Source organism: Rutidosis leptorrhynchoides, chromosome 3, assembly GCF_046630445.1.
Source record: "Rutidosis leptorrhynchoides isolate AG116_Rl617_1_P2 chromosome 3, CSIRO_AGI_Rlap_v1, whole genome shotgun sequence".
Lineage (NCBI taxonomy): Eukaryota > Viridiplantae > Streptophyta > Magnoliopsida > Asterales > Asteraceae > Rutidosis > Rutidosis leptorrhynchoides.
Genome location: NC_092335.1, coordinates 174,882,854 through 174,904,089, shown reverse-complemented (window position 1 = coordinate 174,904,089; position 21,236 = coordinate 174,882,854).

Below are 21,236 nucleotides of genomic sequence, written 5' to 3'. Positions count from 1 at the left end.
TCTAGAGTCGGTCAGAATTCCTCGGCACAACTATTTATGGCAAAATCAGTTTGTATGACATTCGAAGAACGTTCCAAGAATGCCTTGGTTTATAAAAGGCTTTCGTTTGAAAGATGGGGGATATCACATTGGGAAACCCATAAGTTATGATGTTTTTACTTTGACGCATATATTGCGGGGAACCCAAATGCTATTTTACGCAACGGGTTAAGAAATTATTTTGACTCAATGTATCCGAATATAGGACTTCATGATTTAGAAAAAGCGGCTAACATGCAACATAAAGAAGCATGTTATGCTTACGGGTTAGTAATGTTCGCTTCTCACTAAAGTGAGAAAAAGAACACCGGGCTACAACTATTAAACAAAACGTTCCCACAAGTGACGGAGTCGGTAATTGGGGTAAGAAATGAGGTTTTTAGGTTATTACGAGACTGTTGGTCATTACGTAACCTTCGTCCTTTTGACGACGTTACAACACGTTGTCATACTATCGGTCACAACGGTTACGTTCCACAAGACCAAGGATGGGAAGTGGTATTAGTAAAACCAGAATGCATGACTTGTTTCTGGACGTATGAATTACGTGTCTTTGTTGCCTTTGCTGAACGCCTTATTTATTAACTAGAATTATCTTCGCAACTACTTTGTATCAAAGTTTTATGTGCTATATTTCATGCTATATGTAAAATAGCGGTATTGTAAGTTTGCAAGTTATTGTATAAAGGTTTGAATATGATATATATTTTTTTATGATTAGTTTTTCATATAGAATTGTAGTAGTTGAAATGGTATGTTAGCTACTAAGTATGAACTTAACGGGTAGGTACTACCCGAATTAAAGAGTATAAAACGCTAATATGAAGAAAGAGCTTTTATAAATAAGTTCATATTACGCTACGAAATACTATTGACTACTCTTGATATTCTATATGATTAACTCGTTTCATTTGACTATTTTGAAGGAAATGGCACCGACTACTCGACACACCTTGAATATGAGTGAAGAGGAATTTCGTGCCTTTCTTGCTTCAAATATAGCCGCAGTACAGGCCGCGCTACATACCAACAATAACCTCGGATCTAGCAGTACAGGAAATCGTTTAGGATGCACCTACAAAGAATTCACTGCCTGCAAACCTTTGGAATTTGATGGAACCGAAGGACCGATTGGATTGAAACGGTGGACCGAGAAGGTCGAATCGGTGTTTGCCATAAGTAAGTGTATTGAAGAGGACAAAGTGAAGTACGCTACGCATACCTTCACAGGTACTGCGTTAACATGGTGGAATACCTATCTAGAGCAAGTGGGACAAGATGATGCTTACGCACTACCGTGGTCAGCATTCAAGCACTTGATGAACGAGAAGTACCGTCCCAGAACCGAGGTCAATAAGCTCAAGACAGAACTTAGAGGGTTACGAACCCAAGGATTTGATATTACCACGTATGAAAGACGATTCACAGAATTGTGCCTATTGTGTCCGGGAGCGTTCGAAGATAAGGAAGAGAAGATCGACGCGTTTGTGAAAGGATTACCGGAAAGAATCCAAGAAGATATAAGTTCACACGAGCCCGCCTCCATACAACAGGCATGTAGAATGGCTCACAAACTAGTGAACCAGATTGAGGAAAGAATTAAAGAACAGGCGGCTGAAGAGTCCAATGTGAAGCAAGTCAAAAGAAAGTGGGAGGAAAACGGTGATAAGAATCACCAATACAACAACAACAGCAATTACAACAATAATCGCAACAACTATCCCAACAATCGCAACATCAATCGCAACTACAACAAACGGCCCAACAACAACAATAACAACAACAACAACAACAGCAACTACAACAATCATCCCAACAACAATAACAACCGCAACAGCAACAATAATCAGAAGCAGCTATGCCAAAGGTGTGAAAAGTATCACTCGGGGTTCGGCACCAAATTTTGCAACAAGTGTAAAAGAAATGGTCATAGCGCGGTGAAGTGTGAGGTCTACGGACCAGGAGTTAACAGAACGAAAGGAACAAATGGTGTCGGAACGAATAATGGTGGAGCAAGTAGTGTCGGAGCAAGTTATGCCAATGTAGTTTGTTATAAATGTGGAAAACAGGGCCACATTATTAGAAATTACCCGAACCAGGAGAACACGAATGGACAAGGCCGCAGAAGAGTTTTCAATATTAATGCGGCAGAGGCACAGAAAGACCCGGAGCTTGTTACGGGTACGTTTCTTATTGACAATAAATCTACTTACGTTTTATTTGATTCGGGTGCGGATAGAAGCTATATGAGTAGAGATTTTTGTGCTAAATTAAGTTGTCCATTGACGCCGTTGGATAGTAAATTTTTACTCGAATTAGCAAACGGTAAATTAATTTCAGCAGAGTATATATGCCGGAATCGGGAAATTAAACTGGGTAGTGAAATATTTAAGATTGATTTGATACCAGTAGAGTTAAGGAGTTTTGATGTAATAGTTGGCATGGACTGGCTGAAAAAGGTGAAAGCAGAGATCGTATGTTATAAAAATGCAATTCGCATTGTACGAGAAGAAGGAGAACCCTTAATGGTGTACGGAGAAAAGGGTAACACGAAGCTACATCTTATTAGTAATTTGAAGGCACAAAAACTAATAAGAAAAGGATGCTATGCTGTTCTAGCACACGTCGAGAAAGTACAAACTGAAGAAAAGAGCATCAATGATGTTCCCGTCGCAAAAGAATTTTCCGATGTATTTCCGAAAGAATTACCGGGATTACCCCCACATCGATCCGTTGAATTTCAAATAGATCTTGTACCAGGAGCTGCACCAATAGCTCGTGCTCCTTACAGACTCGCACCCAGCGAGATGAAAGAACTGCAAAGCCAATTGCAAGAACTTTCAGAGTGTGGTTTCATTCGACCAAGCACATCACCGTGGGGAGCTCCTGTTTTGTTTGTCAAGAAGAAAGATGGTACATTCAGGTTGTGTATCGACTACCGAGAGTTGAACAAACTTATCATCAAAAACCGTTATCCACTGCCGAGAATTGATGACTTATTTGATCAACTACAAGGCTCGTCGGTTTATTTGAAGATCGATTTATGTTCTGGATATCATCAAATGCGAGTAAAGGAGGATGATATTCCAAAAACTACTTTTAGGACGCGTTATGGTCATTACGAGTTTATGGTTATGCCGTTTGGATTGACTAACGCACCAGCTGTGTTCATGGACCTTATGAACTGAGTGTGTGGACCATACCTTGACAAGTTTGTCATTGTTTTCATTGATGACATACTTATTTACTCAAAGAATGACCAAGAACACGGTGAACATTTGAGAAAGGTGTTAGAAGTATTGAGGAAGGAAGAATTGTACGCTAAATTTTCAAAGTGTGCATTTTGGTTGGAAGAAGTTCAATTCCTCGGTTACATAGTGAACAAAGAAGGTATTAAGGTGGATCCGGCAAAGATAGAAACTGTTGAAAAGTGGGAAACCCCGAAAACTCCGAAACACATACGCCAGTTTTTAGGACTAGCTGGTTACTACAGAAGGTTCATCCAAGACTTTTCCAGAATAGCAAAACCCTTGACTGCATTAACGCATAAAGGGAAGAAATTTGAATGGAAGGATGTACAAGAGAAAGCATTTCAGTTATTGAAGAAAAAGCTAACTACGGCACCTATATTGTCATTGCCTGAAGGGAATGATGATTTTGTGATTTATTGTGACGCATCAAAGCAAGGTCTCGGTTATGTATTAATGCAACGAACGAAGGTGATTGCTTATGCGTCTAGACAATTGAAGATTCACGAACAAAATTATACGACGCATGATTTGGAATTAGGCGTGGTTCTTTTTGCATTAAAGACTTGGAGGCACTACTTATATGGGGTCAAAAGTATTATATATACCGACCACAAAAGTCTTCAACACATATTTAATCAGAAACAACTGAATATGAGGCAGCGTAGGTGGATTGAATTGTTGAATGATTACGACATTGAGATTCGTTACCACCCGGGGAAGGCAAATGTGGTAGCCGACGCCTTGAGCAGGAAGGACAGAGAACCCATTCGAGTAAAATCTATGAATATAATGATTCACAATAACCTTACTACTCAAATAAAGGAGGCACAACAAGGAGTTTTAAAAGAGGGAAATTTAAAGAATGAAATACCCAAAGGATCGGAGATGCATCTTAATATTCGGGAAGATGGAACCCGGTATAGGGCTGAAAGGATTTGGGTACCAAAATTTAGAGATATGAGAGAAATGGTACTTAGAGAAGCTCATAAAACCAGAAACTCAATACATCCTGGAACGGGGAAGATGTACAAGGATCTCAAGAAACATTTTTGGTGGCTAGGTATGAAAGCCGATGTTGCTAAATACGTAGGGGAATGTTTGACGTGTTCTAAGGTCAAAGCGGAGCATCAGAAACCATCAGGTCTACTTCAACAACCCGAAATACCGGAATGGAAATGGAAAAACATTACCATGGATTTCATCACTAAATTGCCAAGGACTGCAAGTGGTTTTGATACTATTTGGGTAATAGTTGATCGTCTCACCAAATCAGCACACTTCCTGCCAATAAGAGAAGATGACAAGATGGATAAGTTAGCACGACTGTATTTGAAGGAAGTCGTCTCCAGACATGGAATACCAATCTCTATTATCTCTGATAGGGATAGCAGATTTATTTCAAGATTCTGGCAGACATTACAGCAAGCATTAGGAACTCGTCTAGACATGAGTACTGACTATCATCCATAAACTGATGGGCAGAGCGAAAGGACGATACAAACACTTGAAGACATGCTACGAGCATGTGTTATTGATTTCGGAAACAGTTGGGATCGACACCTACCGTTAGCAGAATTTTCCTACAACAACAGTTATCATTCTAGTATTGAGATGACGCCGTTTGAGGCACTTTATGGTAGAAAGTGCAGGTCTCCAATTTGTTGGAATGAAGTGGGGGATAGACAGATTACGGGTCCGGAGATAAAACAAGAAACTACCGAGAAAATCATCCAAATTCAACAAAGATTGAAAACCGCCCAGAGTCGACAAAAGAGCTACGCGGACAGTAAAAGAAAAGATATAGAGTTTGAAATTGGAGAAATGGTCATGCTTAAGGTTTCACCTTGGAAAGGCGTTGTTCGATTTGGTAAACGGGGGAAACTAAATCCAAGGTACAATGGACCATTCAAGATTATAGATCGTGTCAGACCAGTTGCTTACCAACTGGAGCTACCTCAACAACTCGCGACTGTACATAACACTTTTCACGTCTCAAATTTGAAGAACTGTTTTGCTAAAGAAGATCTCACTATTCCGTTGGACGAAATCCAAATCAATGAAAAACTTCAATTCATTGAAGAACCCGTCGAAATAATGGATCGTGAGGTTAAGAGACTTAAACAAAACAAGATACCGATTGTTAAGGTTCGATGGAATGCTCGTAGAGGACCCGAGTTCACCTGGGAGCGTGAAGATCAGATGAAGAAGAAATACCCGCATCTATTTCTAGAAGATTCGTCAACACTTTCAACAGCTTAAAATTTCGGGACGAAATTTATTTAACGGGTAGGTACTGTAGTGATCCGAACTTTTCCATGTTTATATATATTAAATGAAATTGATATTTACATGATTAAGTGTTTCCAATATGTTAAGCAATCAAACTTATTAAGACTTGATTAATTGGAATAGGTTTCATATAGACAAATGACCACCCAAGTTGACCGGTGATTCACGAACGTTAAAACTTGTAAAAACTATACAATGACATATATATGGTTATATATATAGTTAAAATGATTTTATTATAAGTATGTATCTCATTAGGTATTTTAACAATGAGTTATATACATAAAAATGAGACTATTAAATTAAGAAACTCGAAAACGATATATAACGATTATCGTTATAACGTCTTACTAGGTACATATGAATCATATTAAGATATTGATACACTTGGTTAATTATGTTAAATGATAAGTAAATATATCATTAAGTGTATTAACAATGAACTACATATGTAAAAATAAGACTACTAACTTAATGATTTTGAAACGAGACATATATGTAACGATTATCGTTGTAACGACATTTAATGTATATAGATCATATTAAGAGATATTCGTACATCATAATATCATGATAATATAATAATTTAAAATCTCATTTGATATTATAAACATTGGGTTAACAACATTTAACAAGATCGTTAACCTAAAGGTTTCAAAACAACATTTACATGTAACGACTAACGATGACTTAACGACTCAGTTAAAATGTATATACATGTAGTGTTTTAATATGTATTCATACACTTTTGAAAGACTTCAAGACACTTATCAAAATACTTCTACTTAACAAAAATGCTTACAATTACATCCTCGTTCAGTTTCATCAACAAAACTACTCGTATGCACCCGTATTCGTACTCGTACAATACACAGCTTTTAGATGTATATACTATTGGTATATACACTCCAATGATCAGCTCTTAGCAGCCCATGTGAGTCACCTAACACATGTGGGAACCATCATTTGGCAATTAGCATGAAATATCTCATAAAATTACAAAAATATGAGTAATCATTCATGACTTATTTACATGAAAACAAAATTATATATCCTTTATATCTAATCCATACACCAACGACCAAAAATATCTACAAACACTTTCATTCTTCAATTTTCTTCATCTAATTGATCTCTCTCAAGTTATATCTTCAAGTTCTAAGTGTTCTTTATAAATTCCAAAAGTTCTAGTTTCATAAAATCAAGAATACTTCCAAGATTGCAAGTTTACTTCCAAGTTTTCTAAATCCATTCCAAGTAATCATCCAAGATCAAGAAACCTTTGTTACTTACAGTAGGTTATCTTTCTAATACAAGGTAATAATCATATTCAAACTTTAATTCAATTTCTATAACTATAACAATCTTATTTCGAGTGAAAATCTTACTTGAAATTGTTTTCGTGTCATGATTCTGCTTCAAGAACTTTCAAGCCATCCAAGGATCCTTTGAAGCTAGATCCATTTTTCTCATTTCCAGCAGGTTTATCCAAGGAACTTGAGGTAGTAATGATGTTCATAACATCATTCGATTCATACATAAAAAGCTGTCTTATTCAACGTTATAAACTTGTAATCACTAGAACATAGTTTAGTTAATTCTAAACTTGTTCGCAAATAAAGTTAATCCTTCTAACTAGAATTTTAAAATAAACTAAACACATGTTCTATATCTATATGATATGCTAACTTAATGATTTAAAACCCGAAAACACGATAAACACCATAAAACTGGATATACGCCGTCGTAGTAAAACCGGGGGCTGTTTTGGTTGGGATAATTAAAAGCTAAGAAGAACTTTGATTTAAAAGCTATACTTCTGGAAAAATGATTTTTCTTATGAACATGAAACTATATCCAAAAATCATGGTTAAACTCAAAGTGAAAGTATGTTTTTCAAAATGGTCATCAAGATGTCGTTCTTTCGACGGAAATGACTACCTCTTTCAAAAATGACTTGTAACTTGTATTTCCGACTATAAACTTATACTTTTTCTATTTAGATTCATAAAGTTAAGTTCAATACGAAACCGTGGCCACTGGAATCACTCAAAACGGATTAGAAACGAAGAAATGGCGAGTAAAACAAGATTGATAAAAACTACTCATTTTACCTACGTGAAAGTTAGTAATAAATCTATTCCAACCATAACCTAATCAACTTATATTGTATATTATGAAATCTTGAGATACCATAGACACGTATACAATGTTTCGACCTATCATGTCGACCCATCTATATATATATTGCGGAACAACCATAGACACTCTATATGTGAATGTTGGAGTTAGCTATACATGGTTGAGGTTGATTCCAAAATATATATATAGTTTGAGTTGTGATCAATACTGAGATACGTATACACTGGGTCGTGGATTGATTCAAGATAATATTTATCGATTTATTTCTGTACATCTAACTGTGGACAACTAGTTGTAGGTTACTAACGAGGACAGCTGACTTAATAAACTTAAAACATCAAAATGTATTAAAAGTATTGTAAATATATTTTGAACATACTTTTATATATATGTATATATTGTTATAGGTTCGTGAATCAACCAGTGGCCAAGTCTTACTTCCCGACGAAGTAAAAATCTGTGAAAGTGAGTTATAGTCCCACTTTTAAAATCTAATATTTTTGGGATGAGAATACATGCAGGTTTTATAAATGATTTACAAAATAGACACAAGTACGTGAAACTACATTATATGGTTGAATTATCGAAATCGAATATGCCCCTTTTTATTAAGTCTGGTAATCTAAGAATTAGGGAACAGACACCCTAATTGACGCGAATCCTAAAGATAGATCTATTGGGCCTAACAAACCCCATCCAAAGTACCGGATGCTTTAGTACTTCGAAATTTATATCATATCCGAAGGGTGTCCCGGAATGATGGGGATATTCTTAAATATGCATCTTGTTAATGTCGGTTACCAGGTGTTCACCATATGAATGATTTTTATCTCTATGTATGGGATGTGTATTGAAATATGAAATCTTGTGGTTTATTGTTACGATTTGATATATATAGGTTAAACCTATAACTCACCAACATTTTTGTTGACGTTTAAAGCATGTTTATTCTCAGGTGAATACTAAGAGCTTCCGCTGTTGCATACTAAAATAAGGACAAGATTTGGAGTCCATGTTTGTATGATATTGTGTAAAAACTGCATTCAAGAAACTGATTTCGATGTAACATATTTGTATTGTAAACTATTATGTAATGGTCGTGTGTAAATAGGATATTTTAGATTATCATTATTTGATAATCTACATAAAGCTTTTTAAACCTTTATTTATGAAATAAAGGTTATGGTTTGTTTTAAAAATGAGTGCAGTCTTTGAAAAAAAACGTCTCATATAGAGGTCAAAACCTCGCAACGAAATCAATTAATATGAAACGTTTTTAATCAATAAGAACGGGACATTTCAGTAAGTAACTAGAGGGGGTTGAATAGTTACTTAATACGATTTTTAAGCTTTTTCGATGATCAACAAGTTTTGAACAATCCTTGATCACTTTAATCAACTCAAACCAATGTGTATCGTGTTTATATTTGTAGTAATGCAGAATGTAAAATAAAGAACATTGTAAGAAACTAGAGAGGGGGGTGAATAGTTACTTAATACGATTTTTAAAACTTTTTCGATAATCAACAAGATTAGAACAATCCTTGATCACTTTAATCAACTCAAACCAGTGTGTGATGTTTTTACATTGTTAATAATGCGGAATGTATAGTAAAGAACATAAACTCAAGGATTTATAGTGGTTCGGGTGGATGTTAACTAATCCACCTTAATCCACTCCACGATTCACTAATCGGGAGTTTTGCTTCACTAAGCACCTTTCTCCAAATCCGGTGGAGATCCGATTTACAAGCCTTGTACTTCTCCTTAGACAACAAACTTAATCATTCTATCCCTTTGAAAGATTACCTCCAACTTAGATCAACTTGTCTTCAACTTGGACCAATATTAATCTCCAATGAGATTAATCAACTCTCTAGTTCCCTTTAAGGAAGATGATAGCTAAGCTAGCATATGCTTCTAATTACAAAGTACAAAGACTCACCTTTTCTAGTGATGACAATCCTAAGATAATTCTAAGGATTATTACAACACTATGTAAAATTACAAAGATAGTAATTTTAAAAGTAAGTTTACAAAACCCCTTCTATTATCTATGAGATTATAGAACTTCTCTTGCCAATTACAAACATATGTATAAGTGTTATGTTCTTGTGATTCTATGATGATTTTGAATTGTAGCATGCAAGAGGTCCTTATCTTCAAAGTTCTCCAAGCCTTGCGATTTATATGGAGAGATAAAAAAAATAGTCGTTGTTACGCTTGAAAAACGTAATAGGCCGCGCTGCTACTCTAGGCTCGCTTCTTCAGAGATTATTTATGGTTAAACTTTTCACAACTTATTAATGGATATAATCCTTCTCACGGTCGACCGCACGTGGTCCAGTCCAAAACTTCTAGCCGTTGTATAGCCGTTTGAATCAGTTTTGAATATTAATCTTTGGACTCTTTACTTCATTTAACATTCTTGGACACAAGTAATGATAATTAATTGAAGCAATCTCAGTTTTGTCATAATCCTTTATTTGTAAATAACACATTTGCTAAATCCCTATTGGTTGGAAACATATCATTGATGACAACAACCCACTTTAATCACAAAGCATGATAGTATTCATATTTGAACTTGTTTGTAATTAATTAAGTGTGTTAATGATGTCTTGACAAATTAAGCAAGTAATATCAATTAAGCATGTTGCACGACATCAAGTTAAATCAAGTTTAAACCATTTATAAACATAGTTTTAGACTTAAGCAAACCTATGTGTGTTAATGATTCATTGTCTTTTAAGGTCACTAGATTATGACATATTAAACATTATCCAAGTAGCATATATTGAAGTAGTCCAAATACTAGTTGGTGGAATCCCAACTTGTAACACAAGGCAAGACAAGGTTCATACATATACATATTAAATAACTACTTAGCATTTAGCACTTAGCACTTAGCACATAGTCAAATAATACACATGTATTAATAGCAAGTAGTCAAGTAAGATTCATGTAATGACTAGCAAGAAATCACTAATTAATCTAGAATTAAACACATAGTGATTACATAGCATTAAACCAAGGCTACGTAAGTTTTACTTGAAAAATGACATTTGCAAGATTAATGTATAAGTAAATATTAATGTCCAACACGTGTATAAGGAAGGAGCAACTCTTGGTTGGGACTTGGTGACCATTCTAAGTATGTCTAGATACATTTTAGATGTACATGTTTTCCTATAACAATTATGTTTTATCATTAATCAAGGTTTAATCATCATTAAGCGTGATTAACAAATAATGACCAAAACTCCTTTGGGTATGAAGGAGGCAACCATTCTAAGCATCTTTGAACAGGTTTCACAAATTATAGATACCCCGAAGTGGTAGAACTAAAATCGAAGGAATTTAGGACAGAAGCTTATACGGTCGACCTACGGTTGACCGTGAGGTCGACCGTGCTTCCCCAATTTCAAAAATCAGGGTGCAAGGCTCCAAGGTCTGACCAGCGATCGACCGTGGACCTAACCATGTAGTTTACATTTTCAGTTTTAAGCTTTATTTGGTTTTGGCTTTGGTCTTTTCCTGGAGTAAGTGTGGATTAGTGAACTTGTATATGTATGTTAAGATGTCTACCATCACCTTTAGTTATGTGCATATGTCATCATCAAAACACTTATTGTTATGGGTTAAGATTAGTATAGTCATTAAGCATAATCCCGTGTTAACCCACATTCTCCCCCAACAAACATAAACACAAGGATTTATAATGGTTTGGGTGGATGTTAACTATTTCATTTTAATCCACTCACTGATTCACTCTTCGGGAGTTTTGCTTCACTAAGCACCTTTCTCCAAATCCGGCGGAAAAATTCAATTTACAAGCCTTGTACTTCTTCTTAGACAACAAACCTAATCCTTCTATCCCTTTGAAAGATTACCTCTAACTTAGATCAACTTGTCTTCACCTTGGACAAGTATTAATCCCCAATGGAATTAATCAACTCCATAGTTCCCTTTAAAGAAGATGCTAGCTAAGCTAGCATATGCTTCTAGTTTCAAAGTACAAGACTCACCCTTTCTAGTGATGACAATCCTAAGATAATTCTAAGGATTAATACAACACTATGTAAACTTACAAAGATAGTAATTTGATAGTAAGTTTACAACCCCTTCTATAATCTATGAGATTATAGATCTTCTCTTGCTAATCTCAAACATATGAATGAATGTTATGTTCTTGTGATTCTCTGATGATTTTTGAGTTGTAGCATGAAAGAAGTTCAAGTCTTCAAAGTTCTCCAAGTCTGCTATTTATATGGAGAGATAAAAAAAAAGTAGTCGTTGCTGCGACTGGGACCACGGTCAACTGTGGGTCGACCGCACGTGGTCCAGTCCAAAATTCTTATCCGTTGTATAGCCGTTTGAATCTATTTTGGACTTTAATATTTGGACTCTTTACTTCATTTAACACCTACAAAAGAAACCCAACATCCTATACAAATACTATATGCATTAAGTGTTCATTTAACTTAGATGTATTGCCTTGATAGTGACTTGTCATGCTTAAAGTGGAAAGTCTAATATTCTTGGATACAAGTGATGATTATTATTTTAGGCAATCTCATTTTTGTCATAATCTTTTATTTGCAATTAACACATTTGCAAAATCCTTGTTGGTTGGTCAACATGTCATTGATGACAACAAGCCACTTTAATAACAAAGCACACTAGCGTTCAAAATTAAACTTGTTTGTGAATTAATTAAGAGTGTTCATGATGTCTTAACAATTTAAGCAAGTAATATCAATTAAGCATGTTATAAGATATCAAGTAAATCAAGTCTAAACCATTCATAAACTAGATTTTAGACTTCAGCAAACATATGTGTTTTAATGATTCATTATCTTTTAAGATTACTAGATTATGACATGTTAAGCATTATCCAAGTATCATAAGCATATATTGAAGTAGTCCAAATACAAATTGATGAAATTCCAACTTGTAGCACATAGCAAGACAAGGTTCATACATGTACATATTAAGTAACTACTTAGCAAGTTAGCATTTAACACATAGTCAAATAATACTCATGTACTAATAGCAAGTAGTCAAGTAATATTCATGTAATGACTAGCAAGAGATCATAAATTAATCTAGGATTAAACATATAGTGATAACATAACATTGAATTAAGGCTATGTAAGTTTTATTTGCAAAGTGGCATTAGCAAGATTAATGTATAAGTATACATTAATGTCCAACATATGTACAAGGAAGGAGCAACTCTTGGTTGGGACTTGATGACCATCCTAAGTATGTCTAAATACATTTTAGATGTACATGTTTTTCTATAACACTTATGTGTTATTCCTTAATCAAGGTTTAATCGTGATTAAGGTGTCATTAGGTGTGATTAACCAAGATTAGTGTTCTAGTAACCAAAACTCCTTTGGGTATGAAGGAGGCAACTATTCAAAGCATGTTTAAACAAGTTTTATAAATTATAGATGCCCCGAAGTGGTCGAACTAAAATTGATGGAAATTCGGACAGAACCTTTTACGGTCGACCCACGGTTGACCATGGGATCGACCGTGCACCCCTGGTTTCACAAACCATGGTGCAAGGTTCCACGGTCTGACCTGCGGTGGACCGTGGACCTAACCGTGAAGCCTATTTTCTTATTTTAAGCTTTATTTGATTTTGGTCTTTTGCTAAAGTAAGTGTGGATTAGTGCACTTGTATAGTTATGTCAAGATGTCTACCATCACCTCTAGTTATGTGCATATGTCATCATCAAAACACTTATTGTTATGGGTTAAGATTAGTATAGTCATTAAGCATAATCCCGCATTAACTCACATTCTTCCCCAACATTCTTCCCTTTTTGATGATGACAAACACATAAGTAATGGTGGACATTTATCTATAAATATGCACAAGTGTTAACATCACTTATCTAACTTTCTCCCCCTTTTAACGAAGCAAAAAGGTTAGCTCCCCCTGGAAGTAAGCTCGCCCTAAGATAAATGCTCCCCCTGTATCGTACATGGTGAAAAATAACAACCATAACATATAAAACATAACACACAAATTTCGTTCATCCCTAGAAAGGAGTATACACATAAGTACCAAACATGGTGGGAACAAACAAAAGAGCACACAGAGAGCACATGCTCTTTATTCAAGACAACATGCATAGTATCTCATATGAGATATGCATGAGGAAGAAGAATGATAGCAGGAGAGCATGATCTCGTCATACGCCATGTGCTTCATTTTCATGATTCCAGGTTGTTGGAGACATCGCCTTGTGTGGATTACTAGGAGTATCACACGAAGAAGAATAGTTGGCAAGCAAATCGAGATACTTGAAGATGCGTGTGAGACGTGACCCATAGGGGAGTGGTTGTGATGGATATTGATTCAGATCATTCATTCAAGAAGCCATTTTTGAAGGCAATGTTGACCGTTATTGACTATTTTAAACACCACATAAGTCCTAGTTTAGTCACCGATAAACAATTATCATCATCTTTACGAAAGTAGATGTTGCAGCGAATGATTGCCTTCAATGTCTCAAATTCAATTCGAACATCACTGTCAAGAAGGCCCTCTTGAAAAAGTGTACTTAGTTTGAGATTTGGATTGAGAAAGAGAGAAGTGAGTGCCCTTCATGGAATGAAGCGATGTAGGAGTTTTATACGATTTTGGGTAGTATAGAATTCAACTCCTCTAGATGAAACTTTGAGAATTTTCCTGAATTGTTTAAGTGTCAAGAGATATTCTTGGTCAAACATTTTGAATTTCAGTTTGTGATTAGAGGTGAATTCAAAGTTTAAGTATAATTCTTTGACAAGTGAGGGAAAGACATGAGTCTCAAGCATGTGAAATGACTCTCATCCTACATTAACAAACTCCTTTTAAGTAGTAGAATAGTCATAGAAGAAACTTCACATTATTCTTGTATGAGTCTTGAGTCATTACGAGATGTTTTCTTCATGTCATTAGAGGTTTTGTTAAAGACTCTAGACACTTTCAGATTTGAATGATGCATGGAGTTGGAGAATAGGAATGGTTTAGAAGAGCTCATTGTTTTGGGGTGCATGATGTTCCTTAGTGACCTTCCTTTAAAAGGAGTAGAGATTTGAATGACTTTTCATTATCTTGGGTGATTGATGCATTCAAGAATTTCCAATCACAATAAATTATGATCGTATTTGGTCATTATATGCAGAGAAATAACATTAATTAGAAGTTGTTCCATATTTAATGAAAACACCAAAAGAAATGTCAGATAGCCTACGTTGACTTCATGGTCGACCGTGGTTCGACCGTGTTGGGTCTGTGTGCAATATTTTTAAGGTTAAATAACATGCATTCAAGATATTATTCAAACAGAGATAGTACAATTCACCAACAAAATTAAAACATGTTTTTAACACAAATCAAATCTCTCAATCACTCTCATAATCAACGTTTCCACTTGATTCGCATGTAAGTGACCTCAACACCCCCTTCAACAGCTTCTTCATCTTGGACTGTTTCTTCGTGTTCTTGATCTGATTTTGTAATGTGATCAAGCTTTCTATCAAACTCCAAGTTACTTATGGGTTCAGATTTTGCTTCTTCATCACTATCCGAGATTTCAATTTCCCTTTTTCTTGACTCACTCGAACCTGCTTCATCATCATTTTCCTCTTTTTCGAATATGGTGTTTTTAAGATTCATAGCCTCTTAATAGGATCAAGAGTGGGTGGATGAGAATGAGGATGAGTAATTTCAAGGTGCTCGAACAGTTTGTTGAGATGCATTCCATAAGGAAGTGCTCGAGTGGTTTCGGCGAGGAGATTGCTTATTCTCGAGGCCATGAGAAATACAATGATGATAGTTTTCTTCTTTTCTAGACACCATAGTAATGCAAGCTAAGTGGCATGAATGTTGGCGTGATTTCTAGCTTTACAATACACGTTGAAACTGACCAAACCACTCCATAGTTCGTACTTAGAATGTAGATGTCTTCCTAAAACACCCTTTTCAAGAATCTCTTCATGTGGGGCTTCAAATTTACATAACATATCAATTACTTCCTCTGCATCTGAGAGAAAGTTTGGAAGATTGATTATGTCGTGATAATGACTGTAGAATTCATAACCCACTGATGGAACTTCCATTATTCCACCGAAGTCCTTGAGGGAGAGGGTGTATTGTTTGTTAAGGAGAACAAAGGAGATTACCCCATTTTCGAAGGTAAAATTGGCGTAGAATTCCCGAATAAGATTTGGATATATTGGCACATCAAGAGTGAGAAATTCCTCCCACATGAGTGCGCAAAAATCAGTCATAAGATCAGGAAACTGTGCATGAGCGACCCTTCTTCCTTCAGCAATCTTCCTATCTCTAAGGAATTGGATGTTGTAGTTGATTTTGGCATTTAGAGTTCTTGAAGGATTATATGCTTTCTTTCCTCTTGATTCCCCATCCTTGGTCCTTGCCATTTCCTGTTACAATAACACTTCAATTTAAATCAAAGTGATCGTACAAATGACTCAATTGTGTAATCACTGTTTTGCAAACTTAGTTAACACAAGCATAAGTGTGTTCTAGTGTTAACATTCTTCACATTCTCACCCTTTTGTAGTAAAAATGTGTTTGCAAATGTAGGAATGCACATTTTCACAACATTCATACATGACAATGATTTACAAACTTAGTTATCATCAATACCTAGTGTTTTGATGTTAACATTCTTCACATTCTCACCCTCTTTTGGTGATAATGCATTTGCACTTTAGATTATTAGTAGTTTTCATAATGTTCACATAGTTTCATGTTATGCATATTTGATTTTCATCAATACAAGTGTTTTGATGTTACCAATTTCTACATTATTACTCTTCATTAGTGACAATATACTTAAACTATGTGAACAATGAACTTATGAAAACCTAATCTAGTTGTACGATAAACCCTAGAATTCATAATTTTGAATTGATGCATTGTTGATCATGATTTTAGAGGATTTAGAAGTTTTCATGAACACAATTGATTATTTGCATCAATTTGAGTAGAATTTTCTAATTAGGGTTTCTTCAAACAATGTTTGAAGATTTCATCATACCAACATAATTGAATGAAGGGAATTCATAGATTAATCTTACCGATAGAGTGAAGATTTAGGTAGAGTGAGAGCAAATTCTTCGGTATGCTGTTTGAGGTCTTGAGCCGTGGAAGAGATGGAGTGAAAATAGATTTTGAATAGAATGAAGAATGAGGGCTAGAAGTAGAATAAAAAGGCCGTCAGGACCCGTGCGGTCGATCTGCGGTCAACTGTGGGGTTGACCGTGGAGAGTGAAGCTTCTGCGGTGGATCCTGCGATCTGCCGTTGTTCGACCATGAAGCTCAGAATAATGAACTTTGTTCGATTCTTCATGTCGAACACGTTTTGGCGATTTTGTCGTACAATAGAATACTTGAGGACAAGTTTTCTTTGCTTAACATTGTATGATCACATCCAACCGATGTTTCATCATCAATGACACGCATGTAGGCATGTTTATATATATATATATATATATATATATATAGATATATACATATATATATATATAAATATATATATATATATATATATATATATATATATATATATATATATATATATATATATATATGTGTATATATATATGTATATATATATCTATGTATATATATATATGTGTATATATATATGTATGTATATATATATTGTATATATATATATATATATATATATATATATATATATATATATATTATACATATAAGGCACGTTGTCCTACAACTAGCATGCAATCTTTTCAAGTAAGCATTTATTCCTAAGGTAAGCATAATCTTATTGAGTAATCCTTATAATCACTTTGAGGATGTACAATTTGAAATAGTGACACATTGACATAAAACACTTTAAGTTTTAAATGCACAATCCTCTTTTCTTATTGTTTGGTCAGTGATTCTCATTAATCCTATGATTACCCAACCTTTAACTTATCCCTCCCATTGATTTGCTAGATTTGTTTAACCTTCCTAGGTTTTCAACTTTCCTAATCATTGTCCTTGGACTTAGGGTACCTTGTTTGTGTCATTGTGACTAGATTTCAAAACAATTTTTGTCTTTAAAATAATTTTTGTCATTTAACGATCTTTTCAAATAATTGTTTTCATCACTTAAAATTTTGTTGAGTTGATTAACTTTTTGTAATTCCTTTTCCAATAATTTTATTTTGTCACAACTTCTAGTATACACAAATTTTACCGCTTTGTACTCATCTAGAAATTCTTCATAATTAGAATGATAGAATACATATACCTCATTGCTTCGAATGCTTGAGCTCTCGCGTTCTTCTTCTCAGAAGAATCAACCTCATGTTCACTACGAGCATCTTGGCTTGGAGAGTATCTTGAACCATGAGACAAAAGTCTCCATCTCGATCATCTAACCAATTCCCACCAAGACATTCGAGTCTTGCTACCTCTTCCTTGAACCCATTCTTTATCAAGAAACTTGAGGCTTCTTCAACTTGAGGACATACTGTATCCCAACATTCCTTTGCACTTTCACATGAAAGAATTTTACCCTTTCTTCACTTGGAAGAACTCTATGAAATAGTGATATAGCATCAAATTGCTTTAGCACTTTGTTTACTACTTTATCATTTTGGAATGTTGAGTTCACCATGTTTGAAGATCCTTGAGGAACAAGGTTTCCTCCCTTGATGATCCTCCATATGTCATAATCCTTTGATTTGACATAGATCTCGAATCTTATCTTCCACACATAGACATCCTCTCTATCAAATATTGGTGCTTCATTAGCCAATCTTTCAAGGTATGCCATTTTTTGAGTTGATCCCAAGAACGTTTGACTCGTGTTTTTGCACAAAATGGTTTTTGACTAAATCAAAGACGTTTTTAGAGCAAATGATCGAGCAACCGGTCTGATACCAATTGTAAGTAACTAGAGGGGAGGTGAATAGTTACTTAATATGATTTTTAAGCTTTTTCGATAATCACAAGATTTGAACAATCATTGATCACTTTAATCAACTCAAACCAATGTGCATCGTATTTATGTTTGTAGTAATGTGAAATGTAAAATAAAGAACATAAACACAAGTATTTATAGTGGTTTGGGTGGATTTTAACTAATCCACCTTAATCCACTCCTCGATTCACTAATCGGGAGTTTTGCTTCACTAAGCATCTTTCTCCAAATCCGGTGGAGATTCGATTTACAAGCCTTGTACTTCTTCTTAGAAAACAAACCTAATCCTTCTACACCTTTAAAAAATTACCTCTAACTTAGATCAACTTGTCTTCACCTTGGACAAATATTAATCCCCAATGGAATTAATCAACTCCCTAGTTCCCTTTAAGGAAGATGATAGCTAAGCTAGCATATACTTCTAGTTACAAAGTACAAGACTCACCATTTCTGGTGATGATAATCCTAAGACAATTCTAAGGATTAATGCAACACTATGTAAACTCACAAAGATAGTAATTTGATAGTAAGTTTACAACCCCTTCTATAATCTATGAGATTGTAGAACTTCTCTTGCTAATCACAAACATATGTATGAGTGTTATGTTCTTGTGATTCTCTGATGATTTTAAGTTGTAGCATGCAAGAGTTCCAAGTCTTCAAAGTTCTCCAAGTCTTACTATTAAATGAAGAGATAAAAAAGTAGTCGTTGTTGCACTGGGACCACGGTCGACCGTAGGTAGACCGCATGTGGTACAGTACAAAATTCTTATCCGTTGTATAGTCATTTAAATCAGTTTTAGACTTTAATCTTTGGACTCTTTACTTCATTTAACACCTGCAAAAGATACCCAACATCCTATACAAGTACTATGTGCATTAGGTGTTCATTTACCTTTGATGTATTACCTTGATAGTGACTTGTCATGCATAAAGTGGAAAGTCTAACATTCTTGGATACAAGTCATGATTATAACTTGAGGCAATCTCAGTTTTGTCATAATCTTTTATTTGCAATTAACACATTTGCTAAATCCTTATTGGTTGGTCAACATGTCAATGATGACAACAACCCACTTAAATCACAAGGCACACTAGCATTCAAATTTAAACTTGTTTGTGATTTATTAAGCGTGTTCATAATGTCTTAACAATTTAAGAAAGTAATATCAATTAAGCATGTTACAAGACATTAAGTAAATCAAGTCTAAACCATTCATAAACTAGATTTTACACTTTAGCAAACATATGTGTGTTAATGATTCATTATCTTTTAAGATTACTAGATTATTACATGTTAAGCATTATCCAAGTATCATGAGCATATATTGAAGTAGTCCAAATACAAGTTGATGAAATTCTAACTTGTAGCACATAGCAAGACAAGGTTCATACATGTACATATTAAGTAACTACTTAGCAAGTTAGCATTTAACACGTAGTCAAATAATACTCATGTACTAATAGGAATTAGTCAAGTAATATTCATGTAATGACTAGCAAGAGATCACAAATTAATTTAGGATTAAACATATAGTGATAACATAGCATTGAACTAAGGCTATGTAAGTTTTACTTGCAAAGTGGCATTTGCAAGATTAATGTACAAGTATACATTAATGTCCAACACATGTACAAGGAAGGAGCAACTCTTGGTTGGGACTTGATGACCATCCTAAGTATGTCTAAATATATTTTAGATGTACATGTTTTCCTATAACACTTATGTGTTATTCCTTAATCAAGGTTTAATCGTTATTATGGTGTCATTAGGTGTGATTAACCAAGATTAGTGTTCTAGTGACCAAAACTCCTTTGGGTATGAAGGAGGCAACTATTCTAAGCATGATTCTGAATACATTATAGATGCCCCGAAGTGGTCGAACTAAAATTGATGGAAATTCGGACAGAACCTTTTACGGTCGACCCACGGTTGACCGTAGGGTCGACCGTGCACCCCTGGTTTCACAAACCAGGGTACAAGGTTCCACGGTCTGACATGCGGTCGACCATGGACCTAACCGTGAAGCCTATGTTCGCATTTTAAGATTTGTTTGGTTTTGGTCTTTTGCTCGAGTAAGTGTGGATTAGTGAACTTGTATATTTATATATCATTCAAACACTAACAAATAAGCACACACAACTAACGAGCACTTAGAACTCGGTTATTATAGCACTTCAATGTAAGTATTCTTATCAAGTTCTTCCCAAGGGAGCGGTATAAGTCAAGTATTTGAAATTATCAATTGTCCTAGGGTTTGTTTGGATTGGGGGTTTCGATTGATATTAACTAACAACTAAAACTTGTTCAATTAAACAAACTTGAACTAAACGAGTAAACTAGTAGCAAGAAACAAGTAGCAAAGTATTAAGACTTAAATCAAATTAACTAAGAAGTGTTCACTTATCTAATCCTCTTTATGCTTGGCTTGCCCCGTTTTGCCTATTTTGTTATCTCATTAGTTGCTAAACTATTAAATGTTTAGAATCACTTCCAAACCTCAAATCAAATGACACTTCACGAATTCACATAAGCATT